Source organism: Equus caballus, chromosome 10, assembly GCF_041296265.1.
Source record: "Equus caballus isolate H_3958 breed thoroughbred chromosome 10, TB-T2T, whole genome shotgun sequence".
In the NCBI taxonomy this organism is placed as follows: domain Eukaryota; kingdom Metazoa; phylum Chordata; class Mammalia; order Perissodactyla; family Equidae; genus Equus; species Equus caballus.
Window position 1 is genome coordinate 38,325,810 of NC_091693.1, and position 19,658 is coordinate 38,345,467.

A 19,658-nucleotide genomic window follows, 5' to 3' on the forward strand; every position below is an offset into this window, starting at 1 on the left:
GATGGACTCACAGAACTCAGCAAAGCTGTTATACAGATAATTAGTTTTTAGCAGCAAAAAAACACAGATTAAAATCATCAACAGGAAAAGCTATATAGTCCAGGGTCCAGGAAAGATTGGGTACCAGCTTCTAGTTGTCCTGTCCCAGTGGAATCATGCTGACAGTACTAAATTCTTCCAGTGACATTGTGTGTGACAGTACACATGAAGTATTGCCAACCAGAGAAGCTCATCTGAGCATCCAGGGTTTTCACTGGGGGTTTTCATTGTTAGGCATGGCTAACTGCCAAAGGTCAAGCTGATACCATGTGGCTCAAGGCCCCCATCATATATCACATTGTTAGCATAGATTCTCTAGTGTGGCCCAGGGCTCCCAGACAAACAAAAACATTCTGATTAGGCAAGTTGTTCCAAGAACTTAAGAGGTTAACTCCAGGCACCTGGAAAGTACCAAGGCTTTCTTTGGAATATTCAGGATCTGGACCACCCAGATTTGCTGAGTTAATCTTTTACTGCACACAGTAATATGTCTTTTGAGAGCTAGCTGGCACAAATTAGAACCTTTTCCAACCCTTAAAATCAAATCTAGTAAGGAGACCGTTGTAGGAGAATAGTAAGAAATTACTGGCCATAGGTGTATGTGTGTGCATGTTAGGGCAGGGCATAGGGAAGAACTCTTACAGAGACAGGTTTTTGAACCTATTGTTAGAATGACCCTGAAAAAGAAAGCCTGAACCTCCCTCTGAGGAACAGATTATCTTGCAATGGCTCTAAAATTCCCAGCAGGAAGAGAATTTCCTCCATATAGAGCAAGGGGAGTTTTGATACAGCAGTCACTTAATTGAGAATTTCCATTGAGAAGCAAATTATCCACAGGATTCTAGAAGGCAATTGATTAAGACTAGTTCACATCTATCATTTCAATAGAGCAAGATATCTATTGAATGATAGAGCCCCAGGAGAGAACAAGAGTGAAGGTGGGAGAGGAAGATCAATAAAACCAACCATCTCACATAAACTTGATAGCCAATGGGACTGCACAAGTCCACATTCAATCAGAAAAGCGAGGGAGAAACAAGGGACAACTTTTTAGAACTGTGGTTGTTTCCATTTTTCTCTTTCAAATTCCTCAGAACTTGGCAGTGAAATCTGTACAGCAGAAATGGCTTCTATACTTAGTTTTTGTGGGTAGAAGGAAGGAGAGTTGCTGAAGAAATGATGTCTTATTTTGCTACAATTCTTAGATAAAGAGAAACTCCAGGAGATAATGTAGGTGGTAGAAATTGCAAATAAGAGAGGAAAATAAATTGAATCTCTGGAGGCCTAAGGTTCATAGGCCTATAATTTGCATCCAAAAAGTGGTACATACTGCTGAGGAAAAGGAATCCCATGTGATTCCTTTCTCCTACACAATCACATACGTTACCTTGCACGAAGAGGATGTGAATATGATCCAAAATAAATCTGTTGCTACAGAATAGTGTTCATTTATATTCAGTATAAACACAGAAGAATTTGGAACAAGTTGTTTTTTAATAATAAGATTAATGTAGAAGATTCTAGGTAAAACATCTGCCTGAGGCAACAATACAACATAGAGTACTAGTTTTGAGACATGCTTCAACAGGTTTTGAGAATCCTAGAACGTTCACTTCCTCCAGTGGATGAGTTCCGAGATGAGACTCAGCTGGAATCAGGAAAGTGGGGTGAAGGAAGATGTCCAGCTGCCAGTCGTTGGTGACCATTACTCGGAGACTTGGACCTAGAGTATCCAGAGGACTGGAAAGATCTCTACATGCAGAAGTTCTGTTTGGAAATAATCAACATCAGTTTTCAATTCATCCCCTTTCTCCATCTTTTTAGACATAGCAGTTACATGTAATACCACATAGATAGAAATCAACAGTACATCATGGCCTGGGGTATAAAGCTAAATAGTAGAAAGCAGGAGAAACAGTAAAAAGTTGGTGAATGGTTCAGGGAAAGAATTGAAGACTCCTTCAAATTGTTCCTGAATAAATTATCTTGTACATGGTAGGATAGCCAGCCCTGGGAGTTTAGTGGTTAAGATTTGGTGCTCTCACCACCATCACTGCCCAGGTTTGTTTCCCAGTCAAGGGACCACACCAACCATCCATCAGTTGTCACACCATGGCAGTGTATGTTGCTGTGATGCTGAAAGCTATGCCACCAGTACTTCAAATACCAGCAAGGTCACCCATGATGGACAGGTTTTAATGGAGCTTCTAGACTTAGATAGACTAGGAAGGAGGACCTGGCTGCCCTATTCTAAAAGTTGGCCATGAAAACTCTATGAATAGCAGTGGAGTATCATCTGACATAGTGTCAGGCAGGGTTCAGCTTTGCTGCACGCAGGGTCCATTGACTCGACAGCACCAACATAACAACACGGTAAGGCAATCAGGAGGTGGAACAAGGTATAATCCTCAACGTGGAAGAGTCACATTCAACCCATGGCCACTGACATTATCACTTAGAATAAGGGATGAATTCATCAAACACCTTGAGACCTGAAAGGAAGCATCAAACAACATGTACAACGTTGAGAGGAGTAAAAACAGGTTCCATCTTGCTTATTGGTAATTACAATATATAACCATCAGGGACCTTCTCCCCTTCAAACTACCTTCACTTGCCCCTCAGCTGCATTACTCCCGCTAATTTTACAGATTTACCTCCTCTTGAGTAAATAAAAACAATCCAAGCTAGATGTTGCCTCTATTGAGAATAAATAAACAATAAATACACACACACCATGAAAAAACTTTCAAAATTTATTAAAAGGTGAGTTATGGCTTCAGGATGTAGGGGGGAAGTGTTTGCTAGACAAATACAAAAAAATATAAGAAACAGAAGTCAATTACCCCTGTTTCGTTTTCCTGGTGAATGGCATCAGTATTCACGTCAGAAACTCATGTCATCCTTGACCTCTCCCTTTCCGTATTCCCACACATATAATCAACTATTAAGGCCTTTATTTTTTTTTCCAGCTTTATTGAGATATAATTAACGTATAACATTGTATAAGTGTAAGGGGCACAACATAATGATTTGGTATATGTACATATTGCAAAATGATTACCACAATAGATTTAGTTAACACATCCATCACCTCGCATAGCTACAATTTCTTTTTCTTGTGATGAGAACTTTTAAGATCTACTCTCTTAGGAACATTCAAATGCACAATTCAGTATTATTAGTTACAGCCATCATGCTGAATTATACGTCCCCAGAACTTATTTATCTTATAACTGGAAATTTGTACCTTTTGACCCCCTTCACTCATTTTCCCCACCCCTACCTCCTGCCTCTGGCAACCACCAATCTGTTCTTTTGTTCCATGAGGTTGCTTTATTTAGATTCCACATATAAGTGAGATCATATAGTATTTGTCTTTGTCTGACTTATTTCACTTAGCATAATACCCCCAAGGGTCATCCTAGTCATCATAAATGGTAGGATTTCCTTCCTTTTGATGACTGAATAATATTCCATTGTCTCTATATACCACATTTTCTTTGTCCATGCATCCTCCAATGGACACTTAGGTTGCTTCCATGTCTTGGTTATTGTAAATAATGTTTCAGTGAACATGGGGTGCAGATATCTCTTTGAGAGAGTTATTTGATTTCCTTTGGATATATATCCAGAAGTGGAATGACTGAATCATATGGGAGTTCCATTTTTAATTTTTTGAGGAATCGCCATATTGTTTTCCACAGTGGCTGCACCAGTTTGTATTCACATCAACAGTTACACAAGGGTTCCCTTTTCTCCACATCCTCACCAACAGTTGTTATCTCCTGTCTTTTTGATAATAGTCATTCCCACAGGTGTGAGGTGATATCTCATTGTGGGTTTGATTTGCATTTTCCTGATGATTAGTGATATTGAGCACCTTTTCATGTATCTGTTGGCCACTTGTATATCTTTGGAAAAATGTCTATTCAGGTGTTTGACCATTTTTTAATAGAATTATTTCTGTTTTTGCTACTGAGTTGTATGAGTTCCTTATGTATTTTAGATATTAACCTCTTATCAAATATTTGCAAATACTTTTCCCATTCTGTAGGTTGCCATTTCATTTTATTGATTCTTTCTTTTGCTGGGAAGAAGCTTTTAAGTTTGATGTAGTCTCACTTGTTTATTTTTGCTTTGGTCACTTGTGCTTTGGGTGTCTCATTAAACCCTTTGGATTCTATTTCCTTAATACTTTTCAAAGCCATTCCCATCTTCCCAACACCCCATGATCTCTAACACCTCATTATCTCCAACCTGGGATACTTTACATCTCCAGTTGAGCTGCTGGACTTCATTGCTTTTTCTCCTCTACTTGATTTTTCATCCTGCAGTCAGGATAATGTTTCTGGTATTCAATTTTGATCCTGCCATCCTACTGAAAATCCTCAGTGGCACTTCATTCCTCTCAAGAAACACTAATTGTATTCCATGAACTGGAACCCACCAAGCTCTACATATTCGTGTCTCTTTACTCTCTTCTACTTGCATCATAATATTTAGCTAAGCTGAAATGTTGAACCAGTTCTCTTGTCTCTGGGTCTTTCCATATGATACGATCTTGACACCAAATCCCACCCCAATTCCATCTCTCTTGCTCCTTTCCTCATCTGGATCAAATATTCCCATTTTTATAGTCTCACATTCCCTACAATATATTTCCTGACTGCCCAAACCTAGGTAATTGTCCCTCAAGAGTGACCATACAGCATATCCCATCACTTTTATAAATGCCAAATTGTCTGCACCCATCACCACCACTACCACTGCTAGCTCCTCTTATAACCACAATACTAAACACCATGCCGGCACTGAGGAGGCTCCCAGATGTGTTGAATAAATTAATAAAGAGATTGCTAAATGAAATTCAAAGAAAACATCAAACTCTATGAAATGAGAGATGAACAATGAGATGAAAAAGCAACTGTATAAATGCAAGATTAAGATATAGGTAATTTTTTTCTTTTTTCCTTGAATTAAGTGACAAAAAAAGTTAAAATCCAAAATGCATTGGTTAAATATAAAACTGCAAGTCCACCTGTAAGATGTGGACTCTGCACTGTAGAAACCTGAATTTTTGATTTTTAAGACAAAATTGAAATGCTTCTCCAAAGGCGAAGAAAAATACAAAAAGAAGAAAACTATGAAACAGATGATAGAAGCAGAAGAAGAAGAAAAAGGATTCAATCTACTAATAATTGGTATTGATAAAGATTACCTCAGAATAAATAAAGTAGAAAAACGAAAGATACAATTGAACAAAAGCTGTTCTGAGCTAATGGAAAGCCTGAATATTTAGAGGCATGAGTGGCATCATAGGTCTTAGGCAAAATTCACGAAAAGGGGAAATCCTTACTAACTCACTAAAAAATTTTCAACTTAAATAATTTTTAAAAATTGTAACAAATAATTTAAAAAATCCTTACTGATTAGGGAGAAAAAGTTTACTTTTTCATCCTGTTGGTCATTTGAGGAGGCGTGGAGATGTATTACAGGCTCCTAATTCAGCTCAGAATTGCTAAATACTTTAAACCCTAACTTGAAGCATCTACCAGGATACTTCTCTGTGTGGATTACACAGACCCGTGGCCTGACTGCAAAAGCAAAAATAATGATAATATGCCAACCACCTTATCCCAAAAGATAACATTTTACATTATTTATTGTTAACAATCTATTACATTATTTTTTAACAATGTATTGTATTGTTTTAAAGATAAAGTAGTAAAAGTTACCCCATTTACTTGCCATTTTCCTAGCAATATTCCAGATGGTCAGGTCTGAGAAGCCTACTCGGAGATTCCTCTGTGAAGCCAGCCTCTGTTTGGTGCCCATCCTCCAGAATGTAGCCAGAAAAGTAGTCAACTAAACCTTGGTCAATAAATATGGAATCACCGCAAGGTCTTTGACCCAATCAGAAAAACTCAAATCTTTCTATATTCTTAACCTTGTTGAAAATCTTCCTTAAAAAGTAGACAAAAACTACTATATTTGCATTTGCAGTCTTATATAGTGTCATGAGAAGGAAATCAACAGCAGAGCAGAAAAAATGAGATAATCATTTAATATAATATAATATAATATAAGCCTGAGTAGGAAGTTGATCATCATCATCATTATTTTCATCACAGTTCTCTCAACAGTTTAACCACAGACAAATGAAAAGGAGATAAGTTGGCATGTCATAGACAGAAGGGTTCCATCTATACTTACTTTTAAAGATCACCTTAAGGGCCAATTTTCTTAATGGGACAAAGGGCAAATGTTCTGAAGATTGTTAGAGTCATGGGTGACTATCTGAGGAAAAATAACTTCTGTTGTTGTACTAATGTTACTAATCAAAAAAGAACACACTTGGGCTGACCTATGATGGCCCTGCAACAGAAAACAGCAGAGGTATTGAGCCTAGATCTACATTGATTTAAGGGCAAAAAGTTGTGGCCTGAAGTTCTGGTACCAACCAAGCTGATGCTGATGTTCAAAGATAAAAGAAAGATATTCTGGGATGTTCAAGCCCTCAGACAGTGCATAGCTCACATGCCCTTCCTAAAATGAAAACTATTTGAAAATAATTCCTAATGGGAGCAGCAAGTCAAATAAAAGAATTCAAGAGTGAACAAGCTGCGGCATTTTTTAAAAAAAGTCTTAACCAAGGAAAAGAAATGAGAAAAAAGAAGCAGCAAGGTTCCCAATATTTACACATGAAATAAGTGTCTTTTTAAACAGCCCAGCATGATCAACAGAAAAATTATGTGAATAGATAGCTTACTAAAGTAACAGTTTAAAAAACATACATAGATATTTCTTCTCCTTTCTTTTGTAGCTGAAATAACAAATGTTAAAAATCAAGGAAATAAATTATCATCCCCAAAACAAGGTTTTTGGATGCCTGGGATTCCTGGCAAAAATATGAGACCTACATATAGAAAGCCACCAATGTCATCAAGGAATACAAACGCTAACTTGAAATAGACATCTAACCTGCGTTCCTAAACAGAAAGGCTGAAGGAGATACAGATGAGCTCTTAAATACCCATAGAATGAAAGGCTCTTCTAAGCATGTCACTACAGGCAGAAATCATAGAGGAAAGCACTAGAATATACAACAATATTAAAATTTTTAATATCTATACATCCAAAAACACCATAAGCAAAGTAAAATTTACATCAAACTGGGAATAAATACTTGGAACCTATATAAGAGGCAAATAGATAATACTCAAATATATAAACAGTGCACACAATTCAATACAGAAATGCATATAACAATAGAATAACGGGTAAGAACATCAACAGATCACCCACAATAGGCAAAAATAAGTGGCAAATATGAAAGATTATCCAAGCATATTGGTTTTTCAGGGGAGAAATTTGAGTTAAAACTCCTGTCTCCTTTATGATCCTCCTCATCATTCTTCCAACAAGGATGAGATGAATTCTAAAAGTTGTACGGCATTCCCAAGGAGTGTCACAGCCACAGGAACTAACCTTCCAGCAGCTTATAACGTCCACCACATATGGAAATCATACCTTTTCTACTTTCTTTGTTTTTGATTGGTAGGAGTGCTAGGCAAATTGATTTGCCTCACAAAATTTTGTGATTTTCACAAAAATTTGATTCACAAAATGAATCAGCTTGCTCTCTCTCCATCTGTGCGTGTGTGTGTGTTTCCTAATTTGGACAAACTTCTTCTCAGAAGCGTGGCAAAAATACATATGGTTTGAGGTCTGCTTCCCATAACAGGATACAAAAATGTATGATGTTTTGGATGCATATTTATTGAATAGACAGATAACGTGATGTTTTGTTAAGTGAGAAGAATGCTTAGATGGCATGATGCAGAAAAAACAAACGTAGATACAATGCCTGATTGATTAAATGGTTGACATTGAAACATCTCAAAAGATGCACACCAAAATGTCAGTACCACCATGACTCTGTTTGATGCTGTCGTTCCTCCAGCATCCTAGTTACGTTTCATATGTGGATCCTCTTCCATATCCCACACTTATTCCCATCTCATAATTATTTCATTAAAATGATTATTTGTTTGTAAGCAGAGTACTGTGTTAGTTGCACCTGGTTTTCTTAAATTGCCTTCAGTATATCTGGAAAATACTGTAACTTTATAATAATAGCTACTATTTATCAAACTTTTACTATGTTCCAATAATTAAACCACTTGTTTTAAACAATGAATTCATTTATTTATTACAGCTGCTAATTAAGATAGGTATTATTATTATTGTCCTCATTTTTATGCAAATGAGTGAACTGAGGCTCAGAGACATTAAATAACTCTAGCTTATAAGAATGGAGACAGAATCTGAGTCAAGGTGTTTCTGATTCCAAGGTGCACGCATTGTTTAACCTCTTAGGTAGTAATTCTTCCCTTTTCCTCCTATCAGCCTATTATCCCAAAATGGCTTCTCTCTTTACACTCTCCCCAGGTGTTCGTAGTAATGTGATGGAAAGATCATATACAGTAATCATGTTATGAAAAAGAAAGCAGTTTGTACAATGGGTATTACCTGTAAAAGTATCCACTGCTATACAGTTGTCATTAATCCATCTTCCCTCCTGAGTTACGGCATCAGGTAGAAACCTGAGGTTTCATACATAAAACAGTTGCTTATTAATCACTTATTTACTGTGGACTCTGTGATAGGTATGGGCATATAATTTAGGCAAGATCAGAGTGGTCTTTGCACTCATGGAGTTCACAATTAGGTGGGTGTCTATCTATTTTTAGCCCATTCATGTTTTACTCATATTTCTGCAGCACTAATTACATATCTCTATTACAATAATTGTTAAATTACAATATACATTAATGCATTCGTGAATTTCTGGAAGACAGAAACAATGCTCGCCTGCCTTTTTTAATCATCAAAACCTAACAATGCTTAGTATAAGGATATATTCAGAGTCCAGAGTGCTAACTATTACACCATGGGACTCCTCTTAAGGATGTATTCAATACATCAGTATTGGTGTTTTTACTTACTCCAACCAATGATCTAATATGATGAAATAGGCCAAATCATAGGCATGAATATTTTCAGTGTAACCAAAATCTCTCAAATCCTCAGCTTGGGGTACAATATAAGGTCATAGGACTTTTAACGATAAAATGCATATGACTTCAAGCCCCAATTTTGCCACACTGAGAAAAACTTTCTTGAGTTCCTGAGGTGTGACTTCTAAGAAAAATGTGTCTCTTTGTATCATTAGGTCCTTACTGAACACGTCTTTCAAAGAGGCCAATGCAGGGCTTGCAGAAGTCATGGATTCTCAGTCCAGAAACAGCAGGTTTCTGAGTGACCTTCAAAGCACAGCTGCCACTGCCATCAAAACATTGTAAAGCTGGTGGCATCACTACTGATCTCCTGACAGCACTAAGACGCAGCCAATGGTCATCCAAGGGCCTCGCGGCAGGGGGGAGGTAGAATCCTCTGTCTCATGCATCTGATGATGTTTCTCTCTATACATCTGCAACCATTTCACTACGGTTCAGTGGAGGAAAGAAGAGACCGCCACTCTCCTCGCTGTGAAATTCAACAGTGAGCACCCCTTGCCACCATCAGTCTCAGATCCCACAGTTCTGTATTGGATATTGATAATCAGCCATTAATCCCAATGTGTGCCAAGGAGCAACAGCTGAGTAAGAGAATGAAGGAATTTAGGAATGGCTAAAGTTAAGGAAGAACATTTCTTTTTATTTTTAATTGATGAAATTTCATTTTTGTGTCTTTTTTGAAATATCTAGTTCCCACAGACTTAACACTGCACACAACTCTAAGGGTTTTGGCAGTTGTCCCCAGTTTTGCCAGAACATATAATTCTCTGTAATTCTCTCTGGATAAATTTTTCCTCAGGAGTTGCAAAAACAATCCTTTGGATAAAGGGGACCATAAACATTCATGCACAGAGTCTACATTTGAGTGATTAAGAAAATTGTGTTCAGACTAGTTGTTGTTACAGTACGGAATATCACTTGTCTCTCTAAAACTACTGAAGAATTCTCAAACTACAGTGTGTTTCAAGTACCTTAATTTTTCACATTTTTTATTATGTTTTAACTATTCTGATTATAAAAGTAATACATGGTCAACATAAAAAAATGGAAAACAGAGAAAAGCATAAAACTTTAAAATTATTCATGATCTTTCTACTTAAAGATTACAACTTAGAGTTTTGATGCATTTCTTTCCTGACTGTAAGTCCACCTACCACTAATACTCAGACATTTTCAGGCTTCTCTAAAAAACTGATATAATAGTGGGTAGGATACTTAGGATTTTATTTCTAAGAGCATTTGAAGAGCTTCCTGAGAATAAAGTATCCTTAGGAAAAATGTATCCTAAGGGGGGAGGGGCTCACAACCGACTAGGCCTACCAACAAAGTCAGCAGTCAAGAGAGAGGGACATCAGGTCTGGCATGCAAGCTGTCACTCAGGTGTGTCCTGTGGTCTGGCTCCAATGGAATCCCAGGATGCTACAAATGAATTACTGAAGACTACCTTCTTCAAGATCTCAGGAAGATATTGGGGTGCAAGGCTGTTTGACTTTGGTCCATTTCTAGCTGACTGCAACACAATAAAGATGAGGGACATTCTCCTCACTTTAGCAAAAACAGATCTGGCTTTGTCACATAGCTTTGGCAGTTAGGATTCCAGACCACTGAGCAGCACTGATCCCTCAAAAACTGTAATATATCAGCAGCACAGAAGACTGCAGAAAAAAGAGGACTTCAGAGTAGCAGCAGGGCTCTATTTGAGAGAAGAGGAAAGACTCAGGGAAATATAGATCAGTCCTGCCACGGTGAGTCCATTTGCACTTGTGTGCTTGTGCAGATGACTGTCAAAGCACATGATGTCTATGGATAGACAGTAAGACCAAAAAACTTTTATTCTTCTCTTAGAAAGAAAAGCAATGAGCCATTTTGCTAATAGAAAGACAGCCCTAGGGCATGCTTCACAAGACAGAGAAATAAAACTAAGAAAAAACTAAATTGTTTTGCATTACAAAGAATATGGAGTTTGCCAAACATATCTGTAGAGAAAAAATGAAGGTGCCCAGAAAAGAAATAATGATAAAGAAGTCTAGAGAGAAAAGCAAAGAGACTGGCAGGAAGCAACTGCCCAAAGGAAAGGAACAATTTGTAAGAAATGCCTGGTGGAAGAAAAGGCTGAGGGACTTTGAGAAGAAGGATGCCATCATGTGATGTTAGGTTGAGAGCTTGGCGTGCTGGGACCCTTTTCCATTCCCTGCAGACATTCAGTACAAGTGGTGTGCTACACACAACGGCCTGTGTTAATGACGCTAAGGAGAAATCAAAGAAAGGTAGGCTCCACATTTTGTTGGAGTGAAGTGAAGGTCAACAAGAGGCAAAATGTTAGAGTTTTATAGAAATAGGATTGCAAGAGGAAGTATCAATGAGAATATAAACTTTTAGGAACTAGAAAAAAATTATATTATAAATTACCATATGAGATCATAGAATATATGTTTTTACATAAATACGTAACAACATTGGAGAAAAGCTGTTCTTTTTTACTTGAAGTATATTAACATGTTTTTAAGTACACTTCTTCCTTCCATTTTTAATAGCTGCAAAGAATTCCATAATAATATGAATGTGAATTTAATTATTTTGCTTTTTTTTTTCCTTTAAGCTATCACCCATTTGTGGACTATGGGTTATTTCTTGTCATGAAGCTGAGGGAAAGTTTTCTTTTCCTCTGGTTGAGTCCACTTAGCAAACACAGGTAGCCTGCTATTCCCCTCACTCCAGTTCTAAAAACTCTCCAGCCCTTTGTTTCCAGAGTTGAGCTCAGACTGAGTTCCAGCCTCTCTCCCCTATTGCAAGAGTCTTCAATAAGGTTTCTTTGCCTGTTTAACTCTGTGCAGTGCAATTTTTGCTTTGACACTCCATAAAGTCATCCAGAAAAGCATAACATTTATATGTGATATATTAGTAATTATTAATTGCTGCTGAAATAAACTAATTTAATCAGAAGGTCTTAAAATTTTATTTTATTTCTTTTATCTAACGTAAACTGATAAAGTACCCCCAATGTTATGGCTTTTTCAAATTTTTTTTAACTTGGTAAATATTAAATTACTTTAGGGCCTTACACAAAGAATGCGATTTCTCTAATTCTCTGTTTGCTCATTTGTGAAATGAGACTTGATCCCTGTCTAGGGTCCAATTCATTCTTTACAAAATTCCAAATCACTAAACAATCTGTTCTACTACCGAATGTGTTCCTACAACCCCACTTAACTCATACACAACTAGGAAACAGAAGAGTTATATCAGTAGAATCTAGTTCACACTAATTTCTTTCTAGGCAAGAGGACCAGAAAAGCAGGACTAGACACAGGACCGTCAGCAGTGGAGGATAAAGCCTTAAGCCCGTGGCTTTCCTGCAGAAGTAAATTAAAAGAAGTCCTGCACCAGAGACTCCTCCCCACAGAGGAGCAGCCCAGCCTTGTGCGGCTCTTCCTCCTCCTGACAGGTTGTACTCCCCAGGCACCCACCTTCAATGCAGCCCCACTGGTTTAGGTCTCTACTTCCACCTACCCGCCAGCCCCTTGCTCGGTGAGGAGTGGCCAGCATTCCCACTGTATGGTTTCTGTACGTTATAATATCCTCTGGAATGGCCTCTTGCCACACTGCACTGCCTGCCGGAGTGCTCTGTCATTGCCCAGGGCACAAATGACTCTTGGTCAGTGCTCTGGTCAGAGCTGCACTGGTGTGAGTGGTCTCTCCTCCCCCTTACTCTGTTTGCCCCACTAAGTCCCATTAATCTTAGCTCACAATTTTATATCAGATTTATGTTTTTTTCAAAACACAGAAACTTCATTCTGATAAACATAAATCGCCTCAACTTACCAAAAATTGAAATAAAACATGAATAAAGTCCTATAAATTGCTGACCTATTTGTCCAAAAATTTTTAATTGAAGTGTCTGCCATGTACCAGGCACTGTGTTCATCTCCTCTATTGCCCTGTTGAAAACGCCTGACGGTTTTCCATCTCTAATAATGATGGAAATATTTTTTGGCAATTTTACGTTAAGATTTTCCAGCCAAATATACTTTACATGCATCAAAACCCATTCCTCAATATGGAGAGTATTACTGTTTTAAAAATTCAGTTGATTTTGCAGCTTTGACAGAGAGCCAGAACTCAGATTCCCAGTCTCTAGAGTCTCAGCATTTTCCCTGCCTCACCTGCATCGGACTCTTGGGATGGGGGTCCTTTCCTACAAGGTAATGACTATCAGTGCCTATGTGGCAGCTCCCTTCACAGCTGCAGGCTCCCTCCATTCTACAGCCTCAGGCTTTACTTCACAGCTGTAGGTTTCACTCAGTAAACTAGACCACACTTGGCTTTTCGTCTTCCTGGAGCTAATTCATAATAGAGCCCTTAAGATGAGGCAAACCTTAACAAAACACACACCCCTCACACTGATTTATTATAAACCAAACATTTCTCTATGAATTAGGGAAAAAATGTCTCACTTGATGCAGGACTTCAAAAGCTAGTATTTTTAAATGCCAAAGAACATGTTATTTTTCACCTCCATTAATTTACTTAGCCTCAAATGATTAGTATGTGTTATAAATACAGTCAAGCACCACATAACAATGTTTCAGTCAACGACAGACCGCATTTACAATGGTGGTCCCAGAAGATTAGTACCATATAGCCTAGGTGACTAGTTAGCTATGCCATCTAGGTTTGCGTAAGTACACTCAATGATGTTCGCACAATGACAAAATTGCCTAATGACACATTTCTCAGAACGGATCCTCGTTATTAAGCAACGCATGACTGTAGAGAGAATTTTAGACTTCCAAATATATTGCTTGTTTTTATAAACAATGGTTAAGGCATAAATAATATTGAAAGGTAATCAAAGCCTTATCCTAATTCATAGTGGGATGGTAAAGGTAAATATGTTTGGAGTACGTGTGTATGGAAGTGCGAGGAGATATGCATTATAAATATATGACACTATAAACTGGAATAATAAAATCAACCTTCTCTCCTCACTTCAACCCCCACACACAGATTGGGGAGAAATACGAATCTTTGCTAAAAAACCTAATCAATGATTTGCAAGTAATTTATTTTAAAATTTCTTTCAAGGTACTTGCATAGCTAAGACAATAGCTTTGGGAGGCATATGACTCAGTGGGAACCCAAGGGACACAATTACCAAGCAGGGGACTCCATTACTGCACAATAATGCGAGCACTCTATGCACTGTAGAGAGGAAGGCTTTCACTTTTGTATTAGAGTTAAGAAAATATGTTCTTCCTCCTTAAAGTTTTAGAATAAATGGTCTCAGGAAATTAGAGCACATTCTTCAGAAGTGTCTCATTGTGTGTGTCTCTGAACCCTCCAGATGAGTGAAATAATTAAGATGTGTGTACTCACCTTACCCAGAAGGGGACTCATAGCAGTGACCGTGTCTAAAGTTGCTGGGCAGGAGTTGGAGTTCCAGCCGCTCCCTACCCTGGCCCCCTGAACAGGACTTTGCATATCAATGGTTACCACACGGAGCCTCACAGGATGTAATTCTAGACTGCTGATTCTCCACCCTGACGGCACAAGAAAATCACCCAGACATTTTAAAATAAAATCATCTGGGCACATTTAAAAAATGACTGGGCCTCATCCCCAAACAAATAAATCAGAAAATCTGGGAGTCAGGCAATTCCAGATCAATTCCTTCATCCTGGATGGGTATGAGGATGAGGAGAGGGAGGGCTTGGAAAGTGGTGGAAAGTTGCCTGCCAGAAATCAAAAACTCTTCAGTCCTTTCCCAGAGAGGACCACGCAGGAGCACGCAGAAGCAAGATTAGGAAACGAGTCATTTACAAGAGTCTGTCTCATGCAGACCTACACTCTCCTGTACTGTGGTAAAGTCGTGGGCATGACTTTCTATTGCTGCATAGCAAATTACCCCAAACTCAGCTGCTTCAAACAATAGCCATTTATTTTTTCACAGTTCTGTGGGTCAGCAGTCCAGGCACAACTTGGCTCATATTGTGGTGGTCTGTTCAGGGTCTTACAGGCTGAAATCAATGTACAGCTCAGGCTGCATTCTCTTCTGGATCATGAGATCCTCTTCCAAGTTCATGCAGTTGTTGGCAGAATCAGTTTGTAATAGTTGTAGGATCAAGTTCCCTGTTTTCTTACCGGTTGTCAACTGTGGGCCATTCTCAGCTCCAGGAGGACACCCACTGTTCCCTGCCAAGTGGCCCTCTCTACAACACTGCACTTTGCTCCTTCAAGCCCAGCAGAGTAATCTCCTCTGCCTTAAATCTCTCAGATTTCTTTGGACTTCTTTTAAGGGCTCACCTGATTAGGTTAGGTCCACCCAGTATAATTTCACTTTTCCTTAACTCAAAGCCAACTGATTAGGAACCTTAATTACATTTGGAAAGTCTCTTCTGTCATTTAAGATAACATAGTGGGAGTTTTCCTATCACATTCACAGGTCTTGTTCATACTCAAGGGGTGCAGATTATACAGGGCATGTACGCTGGGGAGCAATAATCTTGGAAACTGTCTTAAAATTGCCAGAAGCTTAGTGGAGTTATTGACCTTTCACTGACTATTTCCTCAACTATAACATTGGAATAATAATAGTACCTATTCATAGGGTTGTTTTGATAATTAAATAAGTTAATGGATATAAAACTTTTAAAACAGAGACTGGCACATAGTAATTCACGACATAAGTGTTGGCCGTTATTTTTACCCCAATAATTCAGGAAAGCCTGATACACTCACTCAGCTGTGGATGATGGCATGGACAGGACAATAAAGAAACATGTGGCCAGCCCAAATTCTCCCCTCCTTTAGCACTACGTGGAGAAAGCAGCATTCTGCTGAGGACAGTCTGACCTGAAATCAACCCCCTTTCCTTGTGAATGACCAGCAACAAAACCACCCGTAGTCCCAGGTGATGCCAGACGCAGCAGAGCACCATGAATTTCCTAGACTCAAAAGTTTAGTTCTAAGCACCTACGCATGTTCAGGGCAAACACCCAGTACCACCATCCCATGCTACCAAGATAGCCATTTACCTCACAATCAACGCCATTTCACCTGTGTGTTATCCAACAGTATACTACCATATTTGACTGTAAACACCTGGACATAATGAAAAATTTGTGTCAAAGGTATTATAAGCAAAGCAGAGTCAAAAAAGAATCCTATGCCTGTAACTTGAAGACATAGCTTACGTAAACAGAAGAAGAAGGCAGGACACCTGATCCTGGCCATTCAGCACAGGCTTAGTCTATCCCTTTGTGTAAACCAGTCATTTAATATGACATATTTTATCAGTACTTGAAAACTCAAAACACAGAATGCAATTGATCGTGTAGGCAATCGATGCTGCATGGTCAACACGAACAAAGCAGGGTACAAAGCCAAGACAGCAAGATCATTGCATTTTGTATTCTCGGCATTTTTTTAAATGTCTGAGACACCTCTAAGGGAATGCTCAGTGAGAAAAGAGGTAAATTTTATCGAATGCCTAGTGTAGAAAACAAAAATCTTTTCAATCAACCACGTTTCCCCAATTTTAGTGGGGATCTAATGTTCTCCCACAGAGCTTAACCCTTGACTGGATTTGTATAATGGCTCACAGCTTTTCTATTTGTATTAGCTCTCAGCTAATGACGTATGGATGGGAGCACTTTTGCTTGAGGCCTGTCATTGCCTCCCATGAGCAAGGGTCTAAGTAGGGACAAGACAAAGAATAACCCTATCTAGTGTATTTGATATATGGGTGCTAGACAATGAAGTACATGACTATTTAACACTGTGGGGGACTGGCATTGGCCACCCCAAAATATGTCTTTGGCGTGGGGATTAATTGGGGCTAGTTGCTTTGATAAACTGGGATGGGGAGGGAGGCTCTGAGGAGTGGAACTTGCTTGCCTTTTGTTAAGAAACATTTACATTGTAAAGGAGATCTCCATCTGTAAAGACATCTCCCTCTCTGTACCAGGAAGAAGGGGAGATGACCTTATCTCTAGAAACTCTTAATCAATGGGGAAGGCAAGGACTTAAATCTGCATTTGTTTATTGTTCTTGTCTGGTAACCTCCTGTAACTGACTCCCCCCAGCCCCAACATCCTCCTTTGTCTTTAGCTAGATATGATATTTTGGTGGTGGTTTCAGCATTTTGGCGAGTTGCTCAGCTTGCCTGATATATACTCCCAATGTAGACTCCCATGTATACATTGACAAATAGAAATGGCAAGCAATAGGATATATCGGAGTACATGAGGAAGCCATTTGGTGACTTTGCTTTTTTCCAAAAGGGCCTGACTGTGGCCATTGAGCACGCATTGTATATCTGCTTTAAACATTTCCTATGGAAAGAACAAATGGACTTAAGATAAAGGTGCAACCTCCCCCACACATTGGCATTTCCTTAAGGATAAGCATCTTTCCTTAGGCTAGGAACTGATTGCTGCACTCACCTTTGACCACCCAGCTCACCTGTGACCACCCAGCTTGAGACAACAGACTGCCACCCTGCTGTGTTCACTGAGACAGCAGACCTATCTGCTGTGTCCATCAATCGCTGTGCCGACAGAGCAGTCTCGCGACTATTGTAAAAGGGACATTTCAATCCTATGTGAAACATCCTGTTTGGGGGTATATAACCACTCTGTGCACCCCACTTCTTCAGTACCCTTTCTTCCTTCGGGAAGAAAGGCCCTGGGTCATGGTCATCAGAAACTCTCCCATGTATATATGTTATAAAGCTTTGTTTAATTTTCTCTTGCTATTCTATCTCATGTGAATTTAATTTGTTCTCCGGCCAGACGAATCCAGAGAGGGTAGAGGAAATGTCTTCCTCCCCTACAACATTTTATAAAATTCAAGAGTCCAGAAACCAGAAATTCAAATGATTTTGTTAGAAATTCCAAAGGGACAAACAGCAGAAACATTTCCCTCTCACCAATTTTATTATACTATAACCATACATTTAACAAATTTTTATTAAGTATTTACTATGTACTAACTATTCTAGGCCTTCAGATGCAACGTGAAACAAAAGATAGTTTCCTTTATCTTTGTTCTATTGGAGAAGTAGAGAGTTGAAGGATATAGACAAAACAAAAAGGAAAACCAAGATGATTTTATCCAGTACTAAAAAAAGTGTAACAAAAGAGAGTGCCGCAGGGAGGCAGGCTGCTGCCTGAGATGCAGAAGTCAGGGAAGAGCTCTCTGGAGAGGTGAACTACGCTCAGAGCCTTGAATGAAGAGAAGGCCCAGGGAGGTGTTAAGAAAGAACATTCCCAGTAGACTAAACACTTGGTGCTTTGGCCTATAGATGGGAACCAGCTTTGTTGGTTCAAGAGACCAAAAATAAGTGCCAGTATGACTACTGGCAGTGAACAAGGAATAAAGGAAGAGAAATGTGATCAAACTGTGGGCTGAGACCTGAACATAGGTAACCATTGGATGGTTTTGTTTTCTTTTGTTTTGTTTTTGCTTCTTATTTCTTTATTAAGCACCTACTGTGTGCCATGTGCTATAAGCAGCAGTTTTCTATTTCCCTTTTTTAAAAGTTGAGTTCATAATAGTTCACATCATTGTGAAATTTCAGTTGTACATTATTTCTTGTCCATCACCATATATGTGCACCCCTTCACGCCCTGTGCCCACCCCCTACTCTCCTTCCCGTGGTAACCACTGAACTATTTTCTTTGTCCATGTGTTTGTTTATATTCCACAAATGAGTGAAAACATCTGGTGTTTCTCTTTCTCCATCTGGCTTATTTGGCTAAGCATAATTCCCTCCAGGTCCATCCATGTTGTTGTAAATGAGATGATTTTGTCTTTTATTATTGCTGAGTAGCATTCCATTGTATATATATATACCACATCTTCTTTATCCTATCATTGGTCAATGGACACTTAGATTGCATCCTTGTCTTGGCTATTGTGAATAGCGCTGCAATGAACATAGGGGTACATATGTCACTTTGGATTGTTGATTTTGAGTTTGGGTAGACATCCAGTAGTAGAATAATTGGGTCATATGGTAGTTCTAATTAGGTTTTTGAGGAGTCTCCATACTGTTTTCCATAGTGGCTGCACCAGTCTGCATTCCCACTGCAGTGTATGAGGGTTCCCTTGTCTCCACATCCTCTCCAACATTTGTTATTTTTAGTCTTAGTGATTATAGTCATTGTAACAGGTGTCAGGTGGTATCTTCGTGTAGTTTTGATTTGCATTTTACTGATGATTAGTCATGTTGAACATCTTTTCATGTGCCTGTTGACCATCTGTATATCTTCTTTGAAAAAATGTCTGTTCGTATATTCTGTCCATTTTTTTGACTGGGCCGTTTATTTTTTTGTGGTTCAGTTGCATGAGTTCCTTATATATAATGGAGATTTACCCCTTGTCAGATATATGATTTGCAAATGTTTTCTCCCAGTTGGTGGGTTGTCTTTTTGTTTTGATCCTAGTTTCTTTTGCCTTGCAGAAGATCTTTAGTCTGATGATGTCCCACTTATTTATTTTTTTCTTTTGAATCCCTTGTCTGAGAAGACGGTA